The sequence below is a fragment of the Schistocerca nitens genome, chromosome 2 (genome assembly GCF_023898315.1).
Source record: "Schistocerca nitens isolate TAMUIC-IGC-003100 chromosome 2, iqSchNite1.1, whole genome shotgun sequence".
Lineage (NCBI taxonomy): Eukaryota > Metazoa > Arthropoda > Insecta > Orthoptera > Acrididae > Schistocerca > Schistocerca nitens.
Window position 1 is genome coordinate 439,178,970 of NC_064615.1, and position 22,674 is coordinate 439,201,643.

Genomic DNA, 22,674 nt, shown 5'->3' on the forward strand with positions numbered 1-22,674 from the left:
TTATCTCCAAAGAGTCTGTAAATTTGTTCTCGAGTGCCCCAACTCCAAACATAAACACAGCGTGATACTAATAAGTTATGTCAAGTAATTCCTTTCAATGTGTGCATAATCTGTTCTGATATTTGTACAATTACCAGGACAGGGACCAGTACGATTTGCCTTCAGAGCAGACCTACTACAGTATATCACATTTGGAAACTCACCACAGATACGAATTTTGGGTAACTGCCTTCACTATTGTTGGCGAGAGCAAGCCGTCAAGACATGTGGTGCAGGCACCAACCAACCACGTTCCAGCTCGGGTTGCCTCATTCAGTGAATCGGTAACAGTGGCATGGAAAGAAGAACTCAGACTACCTTGCTTAACAGTGGGACAACCCGCTCCAATTTTACGTTGGCACAAAAAGTAAGTCAAGTCTCGATTTCTGGCAGTGTTAACTATCTACAGTATTGACATTGTGATAGCATCTGCAGTAGACATAAAATGTTTTCTTTAAAATCTCAGTGTTTCTTGTTTCATAAATACTGATACATGGTATTGGTTCTCTACAGTGGTAAAACAATTCAAGGGAACAGACACATACAAATAAACTCAGAAGGTACTGTTTATATAAGCTCCATACAAAGCTCGGATGCAGGAAATTATTCTTGCTTGGCGGAAAACGTTTTCGGAAAGGAAGAAATAATATATTTGGTGTCTGTTCAAGGTAAATTAAATGCGTGTACAGATAAAACTTCTCTCTTGAAAGTAGGAGGTAAATTAGTAATTACATTTCACAATAAGACTTCATACTGAGTCTTTGAAATTAACGTCAGGTATTTTGATCATAAGTAGAACAGAAGAATAACGTAAGATTCTGATGTCCGTTCTTTTTTCTTTTTTGCAACCTTCTATGAAGAAAGCAGGAGCAGAGGAAGTAAGTATATCGTTCTCCGGTAAATTTAAGTGAAAATATGTATATCTTTACAAAACTGAGTCCACACTGAGTGCTAATTTTCTTCCTCATTTAGTTCTTCGACATTAGAAAGCCGTTGAAAACCACTTACCTCAAAAATTTTAAAAGATCACTGACTCAAGGAAGTAAAGATCAACATTGAACCACGACAAATACATCATTGACCTCACACTGAGCAAAACGTTTGCATGGCCACTGTCAGTGACTACTGGTGTCGGGATCTGTTTCAGTTCCCGTTACAATCTCAGATACTACCACTGTAGCCGGCCTCTGTGGCCGAGCGGTTCTAGGCGCTTCAGTCCGGATCCGCGCTGCTGCTAGGGTCGCAGGTTCGAATCCTGCCTGGGACATGGATGTTAGTTAGGTTAGTTAGGTTTAAGTAATTCTAAGTCTAGGGGACTGATGAACTCAGATGTTAAGTCCCATAGTGCTTAGAGCCATTTGAACCATTTGAACCACCATTGTGAAATGCTCTGTACATAACAATGTATTTGAGATCAAATGACGAGTTGCAGCACACAGTGACAAGTAAGCAACCTAAGTCAACCTAAGTGAACAAACTACTACGAGCAGCATGACCTTCTTAATTTTTCTGTACTAATTATATCTTTTCCGTATGACGTGCAGACTATTAACCATCTAGTTAAACATGGCTTCTTTTGTGTTCTTAATTCTTCCTGTATCATAGCTGGACCCACACACAGTTCTGCGTTTGATGTTTAAAGTTTTTCTCAGAATGTTAAATTCGGTTTAAATTAAGAACAGGAGACGTCGTGCCATCTGCCGACTAAATACGCAATACATTGAATCCACATTGTTTTTCTTTTTGGTGTTCATAAAGTAAGTATATTGTGCTGCAAAATAGAGAGATCCAGAATTACCTTATACAAATTTGCAAATGCATCTAATACACACTTATATTTTAAGGCATGCACAACGTCGTCAATCTACAAATTTCAAGTCGCATCATACTGTTATATTTCTGTCCATTACCTATGAATAACACTGTTAATGTGTGTAGACTATAAGCTCGGCAGTATCCTTGAAATGCAGTTCTGGAACTAGTTTATTGCATCACTTGTTTTTTTGTGAGAAACACAGTAAAATTCGTCAATGTTGTCAGATTATTTCGCAAAGAACGCATACCTCCGTGCTGAGATCAAAGCGAAGTTCCAACCCGGGACTTAAGGAATCTGTCACAAAAATTGAAATTGCGTGTGTAAATGGCACTGATACAACGATTGGTATTATATGGGCGTCATACCTTGGCTACCTAGGTACAAAATTTTCGCCATTTTCTTCTCTCTGAGTAAAATGTGTTTCTTAGAACTGATCCAAGTTAGAGACATGTAAATGCAGAATGACGGTTCCAGTAGGAGCACGAGTTGGGGGAAAACATACGATATGTTAAATGCACTATTAGCCAATAAAATTGCAACACCATAAGGGTAGCATGCAACAGATATTAAACTGGCAAAATGTGTACTAAATGCTTGATTCTGCAGATGATTAGCATTTCAGGGCAACGCCTCAAAGTGGACGAGAGTGACACCATCAGTGAGGGGCGTTCAATAAATAATGCAACACTTTTTTTCTCGGTTGATTTTGGTCGAAAAAATATGGAATTTGTTGTGAGACATTGTGAAATATTCCTGCTTCAGCCGCCATAGTTCCATGAAGTTCTGATAGATGGCGCCCGTAACGGAGGTGTGTTCCAAGCAGAGAGCTGTCACTGAGTTTCGTTTGGCGGAAAACCACAGCAACACAGATATTCGTAGGCGTTTGCACAATGTTTGAGAAGATCTGGAAGTGAACGTAGGTACAGTGAGTTAGTGCAAGAGGCCTCTGTCATCATCGCAGCAAGGTCCACGAACCTGTCCAGCCTACCACGCGGCGACCAGTCTCACAAGACTGGGACTGCTGCAATGTTGGAGCGTGCAGACACTCTCATTCGAGGTGATCGACGGATCACTGCCGGTAAAGTCATGGCGACGGTGTTGTGGGACTCTGAAAGAGTTATTCTGTTTGATGACCTCCCTCATCGTGCAATGATCAACTCTGAAATGTGTTTTGCTACCCTCAAGAAACTGTAGGAACGACTCCAGCGTATTCATCGCCCAAAAATGCAAACGAACTTATTCTTTTCCATGACAAGGCAAGGCCTGACACAAGTCTGCGCATCCAAGAAGATTTCACAAAACTTCATTAGACTGCTCTTCCTCATCCATCCTACAGCCCACTTCTGGCATCTTCCTGTCTTCACCGAGCGAGGTGGCGCAGTGGTTAGCACACTGGACTCGCATTCGGAAGGACGACGGTTCAATCCCGCGTCCGGCCATCCTGATTTAGGTTTTCTGTGATTTCCCTATATCACTTCAGGCAAATGCCGGGATGGTTCCTTTGAAAGGGCACGGCCGATTTCCTTCCCCTTCCTTCCCTAACCCGAGCTTGTGCTCCATCACTAATGACCTCGTTGTCGATGGGACGTTAAACACTAATCCCCTCCTCCTCCTCCTCCTGTCTTCCATCTATTTGGCCCAATGAAGGATTTATTTATTTATTTATTTAATCGTATGTCTAGGGCCCCCCGTCGGGCAGATCGTTCACCAGGTGCCGGCCTTTCAATTTGATGCCGCTTCGGCGACGTGCAGTCCAAATGGCTCTGAGCACTATGGGATTTAACATCTGAAGTCATCAGTCCCCTAGAACTTAGAACTACTTAAACCTAACTAACCTAAGGACTTCACACACATCCATGCCTGAGGCAGGATTCGAACCTGCGACTGTAGCAGTCGCGCGGTTCCAGACTGAAGCGCCTAGAACCGCTCGGCCACAGCGGCCGGCGGCCTGCAGTCAATGTGGATGATAGGATGATGATGAGGACAGCACAACACTCAGTCTCTGGGCGGAGAAAATTCCAGGCCCAGAGAATTGACAATCCATCACACTGACCATTCAGCTACCGGGGGTGGACGGCCCAATGAAGGATGCACTCCACAGAAGGCAATACGTGGATGACAGGGAGGTTATTGATGCAGCAAGACGTCGGCTCCGACGTCGACCAGTAGATGATGATGTGATATTGATGTTTTGGTTTGTGGGGTGCTCAACTGCGCGGTTATCAGTGCCCATACAAATTCCCAACCTCTGCTCAGTCCAGTCTCGCCACTTACATGCATGATGAGGACAAAATAAACACCCAGTCATCTCGAGGCAGGGGAAAATCCCTGACCCCGCTAGGAATCGAACCTGGGACCCCTTGCTCGGGAAGCGAGAACGTGACCGCGAGACCGTGAGGTGCGGGCTCGACCAGTACAGTGGTAACATGGTACGTAGGCCTTCCCAGTAGGGTGGCCTAAGACCGTCACATCGAACAGAGACTACTTTCAATAATGGGTTTTGGAGCCAAAATACTGGGGGATAATACGACATATTGGGATCCTGAATAAAACCAACCTGCTTTCCGAAAAACAGTGTTGCATTACTTACTGAACATACCTCGTATGTCAGCTATAATAAGGAAACAACGAGTTTCTTAGTTAGAAATTGTACCTGATTGTTGTTTGTTTGTGAGAAGGCCATGTTATGCCTCTTGCAAGAAGAATAAACGTCTACTGGTACGTATTAAAATTCAACAGTGACATGATCATTGTCTATAGAGATTGGGTTCATCATTCTATAATGTTGCTTCTCGAGTTGGTCATGACCCTGCGACTGTCGTGCGGTTATGAAATTAGTCGATGGAGGAGGACCATACTAAATGTTAGGGTCTCAAGTACCTCACACGACTAACGTCGGAGTGGAGAGTCATATTGTTTCCTCGGCCGTGCAAGACCACACAACTATGTCATGTACTTTGAGTCAGAAAATGGGCTTGTTCTAAGCAAGACAATTATTCACACAGTCAGTGTGTTGACGTCTGTAGTACCACACAGTGCCATCAAGGAATCTTTGTTGCACCTTCCCTTGACATGACAGCAGAGAGAGGTGCGTCCAGCTACGACACTGGACAAAGAAGTGGTACAACGTCGTTTCCACAGCCGAGTCCCAGTTCTGTGCAGAAAATCATAAGGGACATATCTGTGTATGGAGGCTCATACGAGAATGAACGTTGCCAAATTGCATTCACTCTCCTTCTGGAACAGCACCTGGTGGTTTGCTGCAGAATTCTTGAACATATTCTCAGTTCGAATATAACAAATTCCCTTGAGAGGAAAGAGCTTTTGTCCACATATCAGCACAGATTTGGAAGGCATCACTCGTGCGAAACTCGGCTTGCCCTTTTCTTGCACGATATCTTGCGAACCATGGCTGAAGGGCAACGGGCAGATTCCATATTACTAGATTTCCAGAAAACGTGTTACACAGTGCCCCACTGCAGACTTTTAACCAAGATAGACGCATCTGGAACAGGTTCCAAGATGTGTGGGTGGCTCGAAAACGTCTTAAGTAATAGAACCCAGTATGATGTCCTCGACTTTGAGCCTTCGTCAGAGACAAGGGCACTGTTAGCAATGCCACAGGGAGGTGAGATTAGACTGCTCTTGTTCTCTATACACATAAATGATCTGACAGACAGGGTGAGCAGCAGTCTGTGACTGATTGCTGACGATCGCATGGTGTACGAGAAGGAGTCACTGCTGAGTAACTGTAGAAGCATACGACCGATGTAATATCTAGTTCATGTGATGAATGGCAATGGGCTCTAAATGTAGATAAGTATACGAGGGGTGTCCGTAAAATAAGGTTCCCAATTTTTTTTCCACTGTGTAAAACATGTTTATTTCATGAATTTTTGGAAATTTCAGACTTAAACCTATTTTTCTACATAGTCGCCACTGAGGTCAGTACATTTTTGCATGCAGTGTACGAACTTTTGAATGCCCGAGTCAAAACAATCTGCCGCCAAGCCGCGCAGTTACCTGAGAACCGCTTCTTCCAGCTCTTCTCTGTCACCGAAATGCGCTCCACTCAGATGTTTCTTCATGTCAGGGAAGACATGGTAGTCATTTGGGCGAAGTCCATGCTGTAGGGTGGGTGTTTGACAATACCCTGTCCAAATTTTCCGATGAGCTCGTTGGTGGCTTTAGCGGTGTGAGGTCGAGCGTTATCCTGATGCAAACGCACCCCCTTGGACAGCATACCCCTCCTCTTGCTTTGAATTGAACTGCGCAATTTTTGCAGTGTCTCGCAATACCTGGCAGCGTTGATTGTTGTACCAGTGGGCAAGAACTCGCACAGCAATAACCCCTTCCTGTCCCAAAACTCTGTTGCTATCACTTTGCCGACACTTTGCTTTTGTCTGAATTTTCGCGATCTCGGCGACTCTGGGTGCTTCCATTGTTTCGACTGTTCTTTGGTTTCGGGTGTGCGGTAATGCACCCAAGCCTCGTCTCCAGTGACGATGGGGTCGAGATATTCCTCGCCATGAGTTCCGTGATCTTGAAGAAGTTCTTGGGCCGCAACGCGTTGACGTTTGTGGTCTTCGGTCAACATTCTTAGCACCCACCTCGCGCAAACTTTAGCGTACCCTAAATGCTCTGTCAAAATCTTGTCAATAGAGGTTTTGCTGACATCAGGGATTATTTCGGAAAGCTCACGAACCGTCACTCTTCGATCTGAGAGCACCGCTGCCTCCACTTTTGTGATTGTTTGGTCAGAAACACATGGGCGTCCGGAACGCTCCTCATCATGGACGTCAGTACGCCCGTTCTTGAATTCTCTGCACCATTGGCGCACGTGTTGTACGCTCATACACTTGTCTCCATAGATTTCGCATAGCTGGGAATGGATTTCTGCCGGCGCAATATTTTTTGCAGACGGGAAACGGATCACCGAGCGCAGCTCACACCTGGCGGGCGAAGCGAGCGGGAGATCCATCACGTACGGCTGCAAAGCCAAGACTGAGCTCTGCAGGCGGCTCGCTAGGGAGGGGGTTTGGAGTGGGGGAACCAAGGTACACTACAGAATCGCGGGATCCACCGTAACAGCGCCAAGGGAACCTTATTTTACGGACAACCCTCGTAAGTTAACGCAGATGAGTAGGAAGAACAGTCCCATAATGTTCGAATACAGCATTAGTAGTGTGCTTCTTGATACAGTCATGTCGATTAAATTTCTAGGCATAAGGTTACAAGGCAATATGAAATGGAACAAGCACGTAAGGTCAGTAATAGGGAAGGTGAATGATTGACTTTGGTTTGTTGGGGTGATTTTAGGAAACTGTGGTTCAACTGTGGGGGTGACCGAGTGTGGAATCCTAACGCAACCCATTCCTGAGTACTGTTGAATTGCTTGGGATTCCCACCAGGTCGTATTAAAGGTTCAAATGGTTCAAATGGCTCTGAGCACTATGGGACTTAACATCTGTAGTCATCAGTCCCATAGAACTTAGAACTACTTAAACCTAACTAACCTAAGGACATCACACACATCGATGCCCGAGGCAGGATTCGAACCTGCGACCGTAGCGGTCACGCGGTTCCAGACTGAAGCGCCTAGAACCGCACGGCCACACCGGCCGGCTGGTCGTATTAAAGGCTGACATCGAAGCAATTCAGCGGCGAGCTGCTGCATGTGTTACCGGTAGGTTCAGTCAAAACAAGAGTATTATGGAGATCCTTCATGACCTTAAATGGGAATCCATAGAAAGAAGACAACGTTCTTTTCACAAAACACTACTGTGAAATTTTGGAGACCGGCATTTGAAGATGATTAGAGGACAATTTTACTGCCACCAACATTTCGTGTAAAGACCACCAAGGTAAGAGAAACTAGGTCTGCCGGCCGGAGTGGCCGTGCGGTTCTAGGCGCTACAGTCTGGAACCGAGCGACCGCTACGGTCGCAGGTTCGAATCCTGCCTCGGGCATGGATGTGTGTGATGTCCTTAGGTTAGTTAGGTTTAATTAGTTCTAAGTTCTAGGCGACTGATGACCTCAGAAGTTAAGTCGCATAGTGCTCAGAACCATTTGAACCAACTAGGTCTCGTGAGGAGATATATAATCTTTTCTTCTCGCCCTATTTGCGAGAGGAACAAGAAAGGAAATGACTACTAGTGGTATAAGGTAGTCTCCTCCATGCATCGTACGGTGGGCTTGCGGAGTATGTATGTAAATGTAGACGGTATTACGTGATTTGAGATCACAACACAATCACCACTGATTCGTGTAGCCCGTAATCTAGATAGCGGTCAATACATTTCTGATGTGTCAAGACCGGTAACAATGCTCTATCTTCGATGTCTCTATGACATTATCTTTCTTTCATGTAAAATTGTACACTTCACAAAACGTAATAACATAGTATCCTATGGATACAGTATCAGTGATCACAAATGCAATCAGTCAACTCAGGCAAGTATCTACGACTAATAATTTGTGGGACATGAAATGGAATTGTCATGTACCCTCAATAGTTGGTAAAGCAGTAAAGAAAGTGGCAGGCGTCGGTTAATTTGTAGCATGCAGGGTAAATTCATTCAGTTTGTGATACAGATACAGTTGTACGATCATCCTAGAATATTCCTCTTGTTGGACATGTACCATATAAAACTAACAGGGAATAATGAATTTCTATAAGGGACAATAAAATGAAAACCGAACACCCGCCACAACGGGACCATTCCTTTCAAAAGTAATCACCACATGTATTAAGAAATGTATCCCACGGGGTGACAAAACGATCAGTTCCGCCGTCAGGTGGCTTGCGGAGTATGGATGTAGATAGATAGATAGATGGATGGATGCTTCGTAGAAAGCACTTAGCCACTGACAGATCCACAACTGTACCCACTCTTGCATTTCTGAAACTGACATCCACGCATATCTTCGTTGAGGTCGTCAAAGATCACATGGCAAAAGGTTTGGGCTGTACAAAGGATGTTGCCGTATCTCCCAACCAAGTCCCGAAGCATAACCTTCGTCCGATTGGCAGTGCCGGGGTGGCAACAGAGTGTTTCCTCTGCTTGTCTAGTTCCTCGAGCGTGGAACCACAATCAATTCGCTGCGCTATGAAGACACGTTCCAAAAACTAAGACGCACCGTAAAGTCAAAATTCCTGGGAATGCTGTCGAACTGAATCATCCTGTTGCACGATGATTCCCACCCCACACTGCCAGCTGAACGAAGACTGCGCTTCAGCGATTTGGTTGGGAAACACTCCAACATCTTCCGTACAGCCCGGATCTCTTACCATACGATTTTCACATCTTTGGCAACCTGATGAAAAACACACACGCACGTCGGTTTCAGCCGGACGAGGAAGTGTAAGAGTGTGGATCTCGTCAGCAGCCGACCGCGCCCTGCAAAGCAGGACTCGATCATCTCGTATCCCAGTGGGATAAATGACATAACACGTGTGGTGTTTGCTTTTGAATGGAACCATTCCTTGGTCCCGTTGTGGCGGGTGTTCGGTTTTTCATTTGACTGCCCCTAATACAAAGAGGATACAACGGTGAATACCATGCATTGCACAGTGGACTGCAGAGTATGGATAGCTACGCAAATGTAGGGCAACATTTATTCAATAAATGAATCAATAATTTCTCTTGAATAACATTTTATACTTCGAACATCTTTATGAGAACCAAGGTCTTTCTCATAAATAATAAATCAATATTATCTCCTTAGTCTTTCTTGACTATTATTGATCATCCAACTTCAAGCTAGAAATAGATATTCTTTTTAAAATTACGGTAATTTTTTAATTTTTTTTAATGCGTTTTCATACTTTAATGTTTCGTTCAAGAAAGTGTCAGAACTTTTCGTTTATTTCACATAAACTAAATATCTTGTTTGTTAATGCCCCCGAAACAGTATCTACATATCACTCAACACACAACGTCCAGCAATATAAACACACCAAAAAAAGTTTTGCACCACCCCTGTTCCCAGAACTCCTGAAGATAGACGTTGACTGTGGATATTGTATCACAGGCACAGTCAATTTGACTGTTCAGAGATGTCACTAAACCCCACCAAAGATGTAAACAACCATGCATGAGCAGCACCTATTAGACGGAGGGGGTCCGACAGCCGATCAGTTCCAGTCATTCCACCAGGAAGGAGGTAAACAGCTAGTGTAGTCTGTAGTTCAACCATGCCTAGACGGTCAATACCGCAGTTCGATCACTTCCTCATTATTAACTTGTCCCAGGAAGGGCTCTCAACAAGGGAAGCGTCCAGGCGTCTCGGACTGAACCAAAGCGATGTTGTTCGGACATGGAGGAGATACAGAGAGATAGGAACTGTCGATGATATGCCTCGCTCAGGCCGCCCAAGGGCTACTATTGCAATGGATGACCGCTGCCTACGGATTATGTCTCGGAGGAACCCTAACAGAAACGCCAAGTCCAATAATGTTTTCCGTGCAGCCACAGAACGTCGTGTTAAGGCTCAGACTGTGCGCAATAGGCTGCATGATGCGCAACTTCACTCCTGACGTCCATGACGAGGTCCATTTTTGCAGTCGTAACACCATGCAGCGCGGTACAGATGGGTGTAATATGATGCCGAATGGACCGCTCAGGACTGGCATCACGTTCTCTTCACTGATGGGTGTCGCATATACCTGCAACCAGACAATCGTCGGATACGTGTTTGGAGGCAAACCCGGCCAGGCTAAACGCCTTAGACACACTGTCCAGTGAGTGCAGCAAGGTTGAGTTTCCCTGCTGTTTTGAGGTGGTATTATGTGGGGCCGACGTACGCCACTGGTGGTTACGGAAGGCGCCGAAACGGCTGTACGATACGTGAATGTCATCCTCCGATAGATAGTGCATCCATATCGGCAGCAATTTGGCGAGGCATTCGTCTTGACGGACGACAATTCGCGCCCCCATCGTGCACATCTTGTGAGTGACTTCCTTCAGGATAAAGACATCGCTCGACTAGAGTGGCCAGCATGTTCTCCAGACATGGACCCTATAGAACATGACTGGGATAGATTTAAAAGGGCTGTTTATGGACGGCGTGACTCACCAACTACTCTGAGGGATCTACTCAGAATGGCGGTTGAGGAGTGGAACAATCTGGACCAACAGTGCCTTGATGAACTTGTCGATAGTATGCCACGACGAATACAGGCAGGCAGCAATGCAAGAGGACGTGCTACTGGGTGTTAGAGGTACCGGTGTGTACAGCAATCTGGACCACCAGCTGTGAAAGTCTTGCTGTATGGTGGTACAACATGCAAGGTATGTTTTTCTTGAGCAATAAAAAGGGCGGGAATGATGCTTATCTTGCTCTCTATTCCAATTTTCTGTGCAGGTTTCGGAACTCTCGGAATCGAGGTGATACAAAACTTTTTTGATATGTGTATCTTGCACCTTTTCCGCTTCGAACAAGGCAAAGGCTGTTTCCTGAAAGTGAGTGGAACCCAAGACTCGAATGTAACCGAAGCGCCCACTACGCACCTAAATCTATGCAGTCAGGTACCGTTCCTAACAGTTGTTGAAGCCTCCTGAAGTGGAAGCATTTTCTGCCAACTACGGTTAAGTGATTTCCAGTCCGTTATCTTTAAAAAAAAAAAAAACGGCCGGAAAACAGGAAAAGAAGGTGTTTGAGCTTTATTTTTGATGCTTTGAAACAAACCTCTTCTACTGCAATCTCTTTGCTTTCCATATTTTGGGAGGAGGTAGTTGGACCAAAACAAGAAACAATTATGTAGCAAACACGGACTCTAAAATGCATACCTTAAAAGGTGTGACTACTTGTTCAGTAGAAGGGATGTGTTTCAGGGCTGCGAAGATGAACAAGTGCTGGTGGCTCTTAAGGTATGCACTTAGAGTCCATGTTTACTAGACTTTTTTTTTCTTCTTTTGGTCCCTACTTCCACCTCTCAGAATATCGAAAGCGATGAACTTGCAGTAGACGAAATTTGTATCACAGTTGCGAAGATGAAAAAGTGCTCATAGCTCTTAACTACGCATTTCAGAGCCCATGTTTACTAGACTTTTTTGCTCCATTTGTATGTACGTCCACAAGGATACTCTGAAAATCACACTCAACTGCGTGACAGAGCGTTCATCGAACCACCTTCACAATAATTCTCTTCTGTTCCACTCTCGAACAGCAAGCGAACATCTGCATCTTTCCGTGCGAGCCCTGATTTCCCTTATTTTATCATACGACCATTACTCCCTAGGTAGGTCGGCGTCAACAAAATATTTTCGCATTCGGAGGATAAAGTTAGTGATTGAAATTTCGTGAGAAGATCCCGCTGCAACGAGAAACGCCTTTGTTTTAATAATGTCCACCCCAAATTCTGTGTCGTGTCCGATCTCTTCCCTATTCCTCGATAATACAAAACGTGCTGCTCTTCTTTGAAGTATTCCGTTAATCTTATCTTGTAAGCATCCCATACCGCTCAGCAGTACTCCAAAACAGGATGAACAAGCGAAGTTTAGAAAGTCTCTTTGGTAGATCTGTTGCGTCTTCTAAGTGCTCTGCCAATACAACGTAGCCTTTGGCTCTCCTTCAGCACAAAATTTTCTGTGTGTTCTTTCCAATTTAAGTTGTTTGTAACCGTAATTCCTAAGTATTTAGTTGAATTTACAAGCTTTATATTTGACTGATTTATCGTGTAACCGAAGTTTAAATGATTCCTTTTAGCACTCATGAGGATGACCTCACACTTTTTATTATTTGAGGTCAACTGCTAATTTTGCACCATGCAGATACCTTTTCTAAATCGTTTTGCAATTCGTTCTGATCTTCTGACCCGACAGTGCCTGTATCACTACAGACGGCTAGCACAACAACGGTTTCTGCGGCTTCATGTGACACAGAAGCAGAGAGATGTGCCGAGAGAGGTGTGCCTAAGACATACACTGGACACATAAAGGCACCACATTGTCTTTTCGGATGAATCCTCATTCTGCGTAGACCATAGCTATGAACATACCCATGTGTGAAAGCTCTTGAAAGCTCTGGGAATGGACGTTGCCAGATTGCAGTGGTCGTCAGCATACAGGCGCAACACTTGGACTGATACTAAAGAGTGCCATTGGGTACACAGCATTATCACCTTTTATTTGCATAGCTGGTAATTTGAACGACACGCATTACATTTCTGACATGTTAAGGCAGCGGTAGTGCTGTATCTTCGAGGTCTCCGTGGCGTTATCATTCAACGAAATAATGCAATGCAGCATGTTGCACGTTCTATACTGAACTATCTACCTGCAAAGGATGTTCGTTGTTTTCCTTGGCTAACTTTTGAAACTTATTCTCACCACTGGAAACATTTGGTCATGGGTTGCCAGGATGCTGGTGACCCACTACTCACCAGCCACTCCGATTGATCAAAATTTTGCCATGGAACTGAAGTACATGAAATAAGATACCCATATCTCTCATCCAGTCTCAAGTACACTCGATGCACACCCAGTTTAAAACCATTGTTTGCATATAGTATGTAAACTCAAATGTTCTTTCCCACCCGTCCTGCTGACCAAACACAGACTTAGGTATACATGTGGCAATGTGCTGTAGCATTCATTCCAATCAGCGACACACGCTTGATGAATGCCCGTAACGTTGTGCCAAATAGTCAGAATCAGACCATGACTTGATACTTCACAATATGTTGTCTGCTGTGCAGTAACGTTCGCTGGAGCATTTGTCTAAAGTTAGGGACTGCTCATTGTGGACAGTTTTCTCGTTGTGATACAATTATAATGTAACCAACAGTGTCGTTCCGTTACCTACAGTCAACTCTGAACGCCAGATTGTGGTTGCACCAACACTCTACCCCAGCGTACTCAAACTTCTGCACACAACACATTGGGGAATGTGGTGATTGAAGACTCTATCATGGCATCCCGTCAACTGGTCCATTTCTGATATCAGCATAGGGGGTATGGTGCAGAGCCTCCAGTCCTGCACCCAAACCCAGAAAGTCCCGGAGCAGCATTTCAACCCTGGAGACCAGACCATTCCCGGGATAATGTGGTTGCTAGTTGTCGATGCCCTCCCTGATGTCAAGTATGTGGCATGGATGGCTAATACATTGACATCAGCTACCGTCTGTATCCTGTCCACCATGTGGCTGGTCCTGGCGGAGGTTCGAGTCCTCCCTCAGGTACGGGTGTGTGTGTTTGTCCTTAGGATAATTTAGGTTAAGTAGCGTGTAAGCTTAGGGACTGATGACCTTAACAGTTAAGTCCCACAAGACTTCACACACATTTAAACATTTTTATGTCCACCATGTTTGCAATATAATAGCTTCTGATAAAGGTCATCACTTCATGGTATCTGTGTTTCAAGGACTCCTATAAATGAACAGGACTGAATTCTGAAGTGGACCAGTTGGTCAGGACTTTCAAAACATATTCGTGCAAGATTATGAAACTAGCCACTTCTTCTGTGCCAGTCAATGGACATGCTCTGCCCAAAATATTGTGCGTGCGTACAGAACCACACACACACAAACACCCACAGTCTTAATGTCGTGTTGACTCCTTTGTATGTGCCCCTGTTTTGGCCAGAATCCCTGGTGGATTTATGGTGTTACCATTGTCAATAGGGGAGGATTAACATTTGAGTAGCCCAGATGCAAAAGGTGAGAAATGCATTTTTTGTGGATTTTGAGTTGAGCACATTGTCAAATAGATTTATTAAGCGCCTACACTATGGAATAGGTTCCAGGGTGCAAAACCCGCTATAAACCGTTGAAAATAGCTGTAGAAAATCGTGTTCTGTTGCAAAAGCCGCTAACTGTTCGTTTGTCTTTGGGTGCAAAGCCCACTAAATCTCTATCGTTTGCAAAACCCGCCAAGTTCAACAGGCATGGCGGTCGCCGTGCCTTGTCTGGATGCAAAGCACACTAGCTAACATCAGATTTACCAATCTAGACATTCAAAGCTACATTTCAGCTGTAAGGATTTGAAGGGATGTTTTTCTTATTCAGAGTTAGGTTGGCTGCGCTGTAGTGAACGCGTACATAACAGCTAAGCTCTCACTGGCGGTACATTCTCGAAATATACGCCGGTACTAAGCACAGTTCAGCTAATCAGCACAATGTTTGTTAACATATTTGAGTGAGTGTTTTGAAGGAAATGAATGATTTTGTGGTCGTTTTAAATGCATAATATGGTACAAACGAAGTAGGAATTCTGAAAAAAATCGAAGCCGTCGTAGTAGTTGAAAATGACCAGAGCGAGTCCGCGGGCGACGGTCCCTCCCAGGAAAAGAAGCGGCGTCCTAATCAGTGGAAAAGAAATATTCCAGAACAGGAAGGTAATGACATGAAATGTATTATTAAAGCAATGTTATGTAATGAAAACTTTGGCGACACAAATTGTGATGACATGCGCGCAAGGCTTAGTGAACGGAATGCCAGATTCAAAACCCCGGAAAAATCGCGTTCACGAAAAGCAAAAACAGGAAATTTGTCTAGTTCGTGGTGTGCCCTTCTACAACTTTGAAGCTAGACAGGGGAACAGCATTCCGAAAAGAGAAAAAATTTCGGCGTAGGGAACGGCCGAACACCAATCACAGCAAGTGTAGAACTTTCAACAGCTCAACTCGGAAATGTCAAGAAGCTTTTGGAGTTCCACGTTGTGAAGGCTGGGCAACCAACGACAGATTCAAATTCTACACTGAACTGTTTGATGAGCAAGAAGGCACTGCCGCCAACAATCCTCACCAGGAAAAAGCCGCAAGCGATATTGAGTTGACGGACAGTGTTAAGGTCAAAGTCACTTAAAATCAATTTTCTGCCAGTTTCATTTTCTAGAATTTTTGTCGCCGTTTTAACTAAGATGCAACTTTCTGCCAGTTTTATAATTTTCTGAAATTTTGTCAATTTCTTACAAAGACGCAACTTGGAGCTTATCTTATTTTCTACAGTATCTTGTGATGTTGAAAGCACGAGGGTGTATTTTTTTAAAAAAAAAAGGAACCTAATGTTGAAAATTCATTTCTGTCCTCTTTTTGACGTTATATTAGTCAGCTTTTGCTGGTAAAATGATGACACCCTCGTATTTTTATACGCCAATTTTATAGAATTTTCAAACTTCTCTTTGAAATAAAACGTATTCTGTTTATATTCGCAATAACTAAATTCCATCCTTCTGTCATTCCTCACTTATCACCAAATAGTGGGTTTTTCCGCCGACTATTTGTTTCGTAATTGGACCGATATATTTACAAAAACTGGCAACTGCATAAATCGAGTCAATATTTCACTTAAGATTAACTTATAAAACATAATTGCAGGTATCTGTCATTAATACCAAGCAATTAATATTTTTTTACTTGTTTTAAAAAAGGAATGAAGCCTATAACATTAATAGCTGTATGGGACAAGTTTTTCGTGATTATCTCAGTTTCACTTATCACGCAGTTAGCGGCTTTCGCATCTGGGCTATTCATTTGAAGTCGTGACTGATCCACCCCCACAGTTGATTTTGGCACAGAGATAAAACCACAACTATTACAAGTCAGCTTACAAACCTACTTGATAGCACTGTTAGGTAATTTCCAAGAATGATTGCCTATCGAAGTCGCGGGTTCCAAACGATACATATCGAACTTTCGATAGTAAATCGATCATTACGCTACAGGGGCAATTCCCTTTTTCCCATAGCCAGGGTAAACTCTGCCAATATCACGCAAGAATATCGGCAGAGTGTCGCATGCGTTAACTTTTCCCTGCAAACGATGTGGATGTATAGGTACTGAAACAAGTACAGTTCGTCTCTTTGTCTGGGACGCCCTTCTCTTTTTATGGAAGACTTAACAGATATCTACAGCCGCTCAGTAATCTCGGTGTGGACACTGGGGTCATCCGAAGACACGAACTCCATAGAATGGTTCACGAATTAGTGGTCGAACCCTTCAGCTTTCAATGTCTTCTAAGATTGAAATCCGTCTGTAATAACTTCAGTACCAGGCAGTATGAGGTGTTTTATGAGACCCACTAAAGTGGCCTTGTCTCGGGACAATACTCTGACAATGAAACACTTCCGGGACTCTCTTTCTATTCCACCGAATTCCCAAATGTGATCTATTTCACTTTTTGAATGTCGTCCTCTCTGGTTCTTTCGTCTAGCTATATGAGATTCGTCTACTTCTACAACTTTATTCGCTCCACCAATTGGTACACTATCATTTGTCACCACCACGTAACAGACTTATCGGCAAAACCTGAAATAGTCACACATGGTATTTGCAGATAATTCAGTTTCTGATGCTGTTGCTTGCAAGGTGTAGTCTCGAATCCAGCACAATACAAGAATTACTCTCGTCTGAATGGATAACTTGGAAGAGTGGAACCACGTATTTTTCAAGATACTCGTTCGTTTTCTGCACTCTCTGCAATGAGATTGCAACTGTATTTCAGTATCGACACTCCTCTTACGAAGTTTTACAGACTTTGCAGCACCACAGTCAACACAGTACCTCCTTCCCTCGTCTGTTAGAACTCCATATTTGCGTCAAAAAGTCAAACAATTCTCTATGCTGGATATAGGCTACATGGAGTTAGAGTTTTCCATGTCAGAGAATCTGCAGAAGAAACGTCAGAAACACCAGACATTACACTTGCCATCGACAGAAACCGTCTGGGTTTCCCAATCAAGTCACAAATAATTAGGGTGGGAATGTAATGTAGACGAACTAAAGGAACGACAGAAAGCAGATAAAAATGACGATCACAAATAATTGATCATAAAACCCGCCATGAGACTCGCACGATTGATTTACTATCGCATGTTCGATATGTATCGTTTGGACCCCGCGACTTCGATAGGCAATCATTCTCGGAAATTACACACTGTTATGCACTCTACCCCCATCTCTGAAAACTACTACGTCAAAAGCGAGCAGAGACATGGACTAATGGAGGTGGACACACTGCCTCCCATCACTCAAAAGGGTTGCAGGGGTTAGAATAAAAAATAATGGAGTGCTCACTGAGATGGAATTACAGTCTCCCCATCTGGTCCAACACTGGCATCCACCTCCCTGCAGGTAAGCCCAAACAGCATCTCAGAGAAATACAATCAGTCAGTAATACTGTACACTGTACTGGAACTAATAAACGAAGCAGTCAGTCACAATGTAGACTTGTAATAGGGTCCTTCAACAACCATTCCAGTCCTCTCTCTTGCCTTTCTTGGTGGACCAGACACGAATCTAACTACTTTTTATACTACTAATCAATTAAAGGTGGAACTGATACATACTATTGATACAGACAAATGGTCAGAGATCCCTGGGTTGTGTGGCCATAAAGTTGTGTCACAGTCCCATGGAGGGAGCAGGTGACACGTGGCTTGAGCATGCCCACTCGTATGATATTGCTGCTAAATATCTGCAATCAGGCATTTGCCAGTCACTCTCATTTAGGTTATAAAGGCCTTATATATGCACTAAAAGATTATTCTTAGCCTGACTTTGCTATTTATGTTTGTCGTTTTGGACTACTCTCTGAATTGATGTAGCAATCTTTCTGACAACTTTTGCTGTGTTTTGGAGTGCAGTTCTGGTCAGCAATTCACTAAGTGAACTCTGTCATGACTGATCACATGAAGCTGCTTATTTGTTCCACCAGTCTCAGCAACATGGTCTATGCAAGTAATCACTAACTCTGTTTCTACTTATGTCCAAGTAGGATAGGAAAGCCTCTTTCTTTATCTATGTTTAGTTTGTCTATGCAGTGGTAAGTGCTCATGTAGCACATGTGACTGGATTCTCTGTTGCACCAAATCACTGTGGAACAGAGCTGTGCCATCTTGTGACTACCGTATTTTATTGTGTATATTGTTGCTGCTTTTATATGTTAGCAAGCCCAGCAATGCTTTGTAATTATTGAATATATATGGGAATTGGATATATGTCCTAATCATAGATATCCCTGGGAAGTCTCAGGATGCAGATTTCATCTCATCATTATGACTTTACCCACTTTACAAGTATGAAACTTTATTATATATATTGTTGCTGCTTTTATATGTTAGCAAGCCCAGCAATGCTTTGTAATTATTGAATATATATGGGAATTGGATATGTGTCCTAATCTGAGATATCCCTGGGAAGTCTCAGGATGCAGATTTCATCTCATCATTATGTCTTTACCCACTTTACAAGTATGAAACTCGAAACTATAATAAATCAGATAGTATATGAATGAAAAAGACTCCTTTGTTTTCGTTTTTGGTTTTTATTGTTTATAAGGTTTTTTTTAATGTGCTCAATATAACTACAAAACCTGAAAGGATGCAACATTTTTCGTTTTTTGGATACAGTGTGGTAAGAGTATGAACTGGTTGTCTGAACTACCAGTTCATGGAAGGCAACATACAATTGAATATGGTAAGAATGCTTCAGTTGTGAATCAATTTCAAAGCATTTTAATGTCTGACCTTGAGTCTTCTTTATTGATACGCCGAATCAAACATTGATTCACCTGAACTTAATGAGTAGATATGTTGGGATCATTGGTCATGGGGTATGAGAGAGATCTTTACAGCTGCCGGATCTATGAAAGTAGCTTCAATGACATTATTTTGTATAGTTTTAGTTAACAAACAGATAGCATTATAAAGTTCTGGGTCATTGAGATTGCATAGTAGTAGTTTGATCAAAGGTCAATAAGTAGCAAACACAACTTCCCTTCCCTAATATACAGGGTTTCTATTAGAACCAACTGCAAGGAAGAAGACAGATCAGCAAGAGTTGTGTATACAATTTTTATTTAAAATTACATGTACAGAGAAGCAATATGTGTGGGAGAAAAAATTTTTCTAATGGTTTAAAGGCCACGTTATCATAGTTAAACTGACTGTGAGAAAGAAAACAAAACCACACAATTTTACAGAATAGCACATTAGTTTCTTTCTTGAAGTCATTTTCAAAAGAAAAGCTGTACAATTTTGCTTAAAAAATAATTATATATGCATCTTAATGTCCATTGGAATGTTCATTAGAGTATTGTAAGAATTTGTAAAATGGTCAAGAACGTTTCAAGATCTTTGCCAATAATGTTTCCTCTTTGCACATTAGTAAAGATTTGATCATGCTGCCTATGAAATGGGCATATTGAATTTGTCCATTCACTGGAGTCTAACCAGACCACAACACAGTTTATATCAGATACTCAACATTTGAGGTGTTTTTCTTGTTGTGGGTTGATTTTAAGTCGGCTAGGCAGTCCCACATATTTTACTGCTGACTTTTTCTTCAACTGCAGAGGAGTGAGGCCTATAAGAGAGCTTCTACATTTAAACAACTCACTACAAAATCACAAAACACAATTTCCATAGTTCATCTATATTCAAACAAGTTCTCAACTCACAACAACTGATAATTAACAAAGCTTTCCAGACAATGCTTCAAAGCTCAACCAAAACCACAAATTCATACTTAGCCCAAAATAGCATAGCATAGAGTCTATATAACAACATTCATTTTTCTTTAGTGCTCAACCAAACTAGAAAATATACTTGCATGTATTCTGAAAACCATTAAATGAGTGTAAGCAAATGCATTTTACATTTCTTAAATGTCAGCCATATCTGTGTGACCAGAATTAATCACTGATTGTTCAGTATTGTGTGACGAGTTCAGAATACATTTGCAAGCTAGTTCTGCAATAAAGTTTATAAGAACTGATATCATACTGTTGGTAAACTAGTTATTCACAAGAAGCACAGTTTATTTTAGTAATGTTACTGAAGTTTGTCAGTGATACAGTCAGAAATATATGACTAATAATTCACGTTCACATGTACACAAACACTGTGAGCAAACAACACTTTCCATTCATTATTGAACGCAGTGCATGTCTATAAAAATACTGTTCTTCAGTTCTTCACAGTACACAAATCACATTGTGATAAAACGTTAGTAGAGATGTTACCGCGTCTCACATAATGTATTTTACTTTATGATATGGCACTGTCCAGTTACTCATGCAAGTCCTGACAAATGCTAACTTCCAGCTGCCATGTGTCGGTGCTGGGAACAATGATCAGCTCTGTTGACAAAACCTCAAAGCAAATTATAAGCACCACTGTACTACTGAAATGTTCAAATATTGTACAAGGTGGTATGACAGTATGCTCACAAATATTATTTTGTGACTGATGCTGTTATCTGAGGTGAACTACTGTCCTTACTTGAACTGAACCTCATGTATTCTGCAGAAGGCTGGAGAAAATTGCAAATGGATAGCTTCCATTTTAACCCAGCTGTTTTTAATTAGGAAGCTGAGGGTATTTGCATTCTATTTGATCTTTTGGTGCACTTACCAGTAACTATCACATTATTTATTAATTTTTACATATTGGTATGTTCTGAATGTGTTGTCCTAGGAAATGGAAAAAATTGATAAATGTAGCAGAAAAACAGTTTATAAATTACCAAGCCTTATTTGGAATGTTAGCCAAGACTTGCTTTTAATAGGTTCCCAAAAACCAGTATCAGAGATGGGTTCTTTCCTCTACGTTGGTGAATAAGTAGTTTGACTACAGAATAAGGTACCAACCAATAACTGGTCCAGTACCAAAAATGGCATTTAAATGGCTACGCAGCTGGAATGTTTCATTTTGTATCTTGTTTACCACAAGCAGCAACTAAACAGCTTGATAACACTGATTGCTCATAGATCAACTATTGATTTATTTCTGTATATTTTGAACTTCATGTTTGATAGGAGATGGATTGGGAACAAAAAAAAGTAATTGTTGTCCATGTCTGATGTGTTTTGTTGCCTTTGAAACATATTTCCTGACTTGTACCATGGAAAAACCTCTGCTATCAACACAAGATTTTTCACTTTATTTTTAAATATCTGTCTTGATCACACAAATTTTTACAATTCAATGTTATAAGTTTTAGCTACTGCCATCTTCAGATTAATGAATTTCAGATCTATTTAGATGAGCTACAGTCTACAAATCCTGTTGATATTATTTGTATTTCTGAACATCATTTAGGCAGTGAAATTGAAATGCTTAATGTGGAAGGGTATACCCTAGCTTCAAAGTATTGGAGAAAAGGGATAGAGAAAGGAGGAGTTGCCACTTACATTATAAAGGGTCACAATTATAAAAACATTGACATTCTTAAGTAATGTAGTGATCAGCATTCTGAAGCATGTGCCACACAAGTACAAACACACAAAAGAAAAATAATTATAGTCACAATATACAGGGCTCCAAATGGTAATTTCCATCTATTAGAGTCTCTTATCACTTCTTGTAATCTCATTCCCTTAGTACAGTTCCAACCAGGGTTGTGGGTACCAGCAGCACTGCTATTGAAAACATTTTCATAGATACCACCACACTCACAAAATATAGTAGAAATCCAATATTTAATGGCCTTTCAGATCATGATTCTGTTGTGACTCGCCGATCTTTCAAAGTGCTGCTGTGCAGTTACGTGCGTCCTCTACATGCGGCGCGCTCTGCCAGCCATGCAGCAGCCGCGCCACTTGAGCGGCCAGGCAGCCAGCGGCCGCTACACTTGGACTCAGTGCTGATTTGAATGTTACCGTGTACACATGTCTTACTTTGTCTACTTGCTCTGTAACTTACATGTGGTGTGTTGTTTTTGAAATATATGTGTTCAACTTGACATCATAACAGATGCCCAATTTCTTACATTTAATATAGTGGAGTCTGATTCAACTAATAACAGGAAGGGGGAAACTAAATGAATAATAAATGAAACAGGAATTGAAGGTATAAAAAACTGTTTGAGGAATACG

The 22,674-nt window shown here is 42.2% G+C and overlaps 1 protein-coding gene across 1 annotated transcript in view; it reads left to right on the forward strand.

Moving 5' to 3' along the window:
* Positions 1-663: 663 nt before the first annotated feature.
* LOC126234440 (Down syndrome cell adhesion molecule-like protein Dscam2) overlaps positions 664-22,674 on the forward strand; it is an 87,416-nt gene continuing 65,405 nt past the window's right edge. The window contains exons 1-2 of the mRNA XM_049943135.1: positions 664-707; positions 900-917. The gene's annotated coding sequence lies outside the window, so the exon portion shown is untranslated. The remainder of the gene's footprint in view (positions 708-899; positions 918-22,674) is intronic.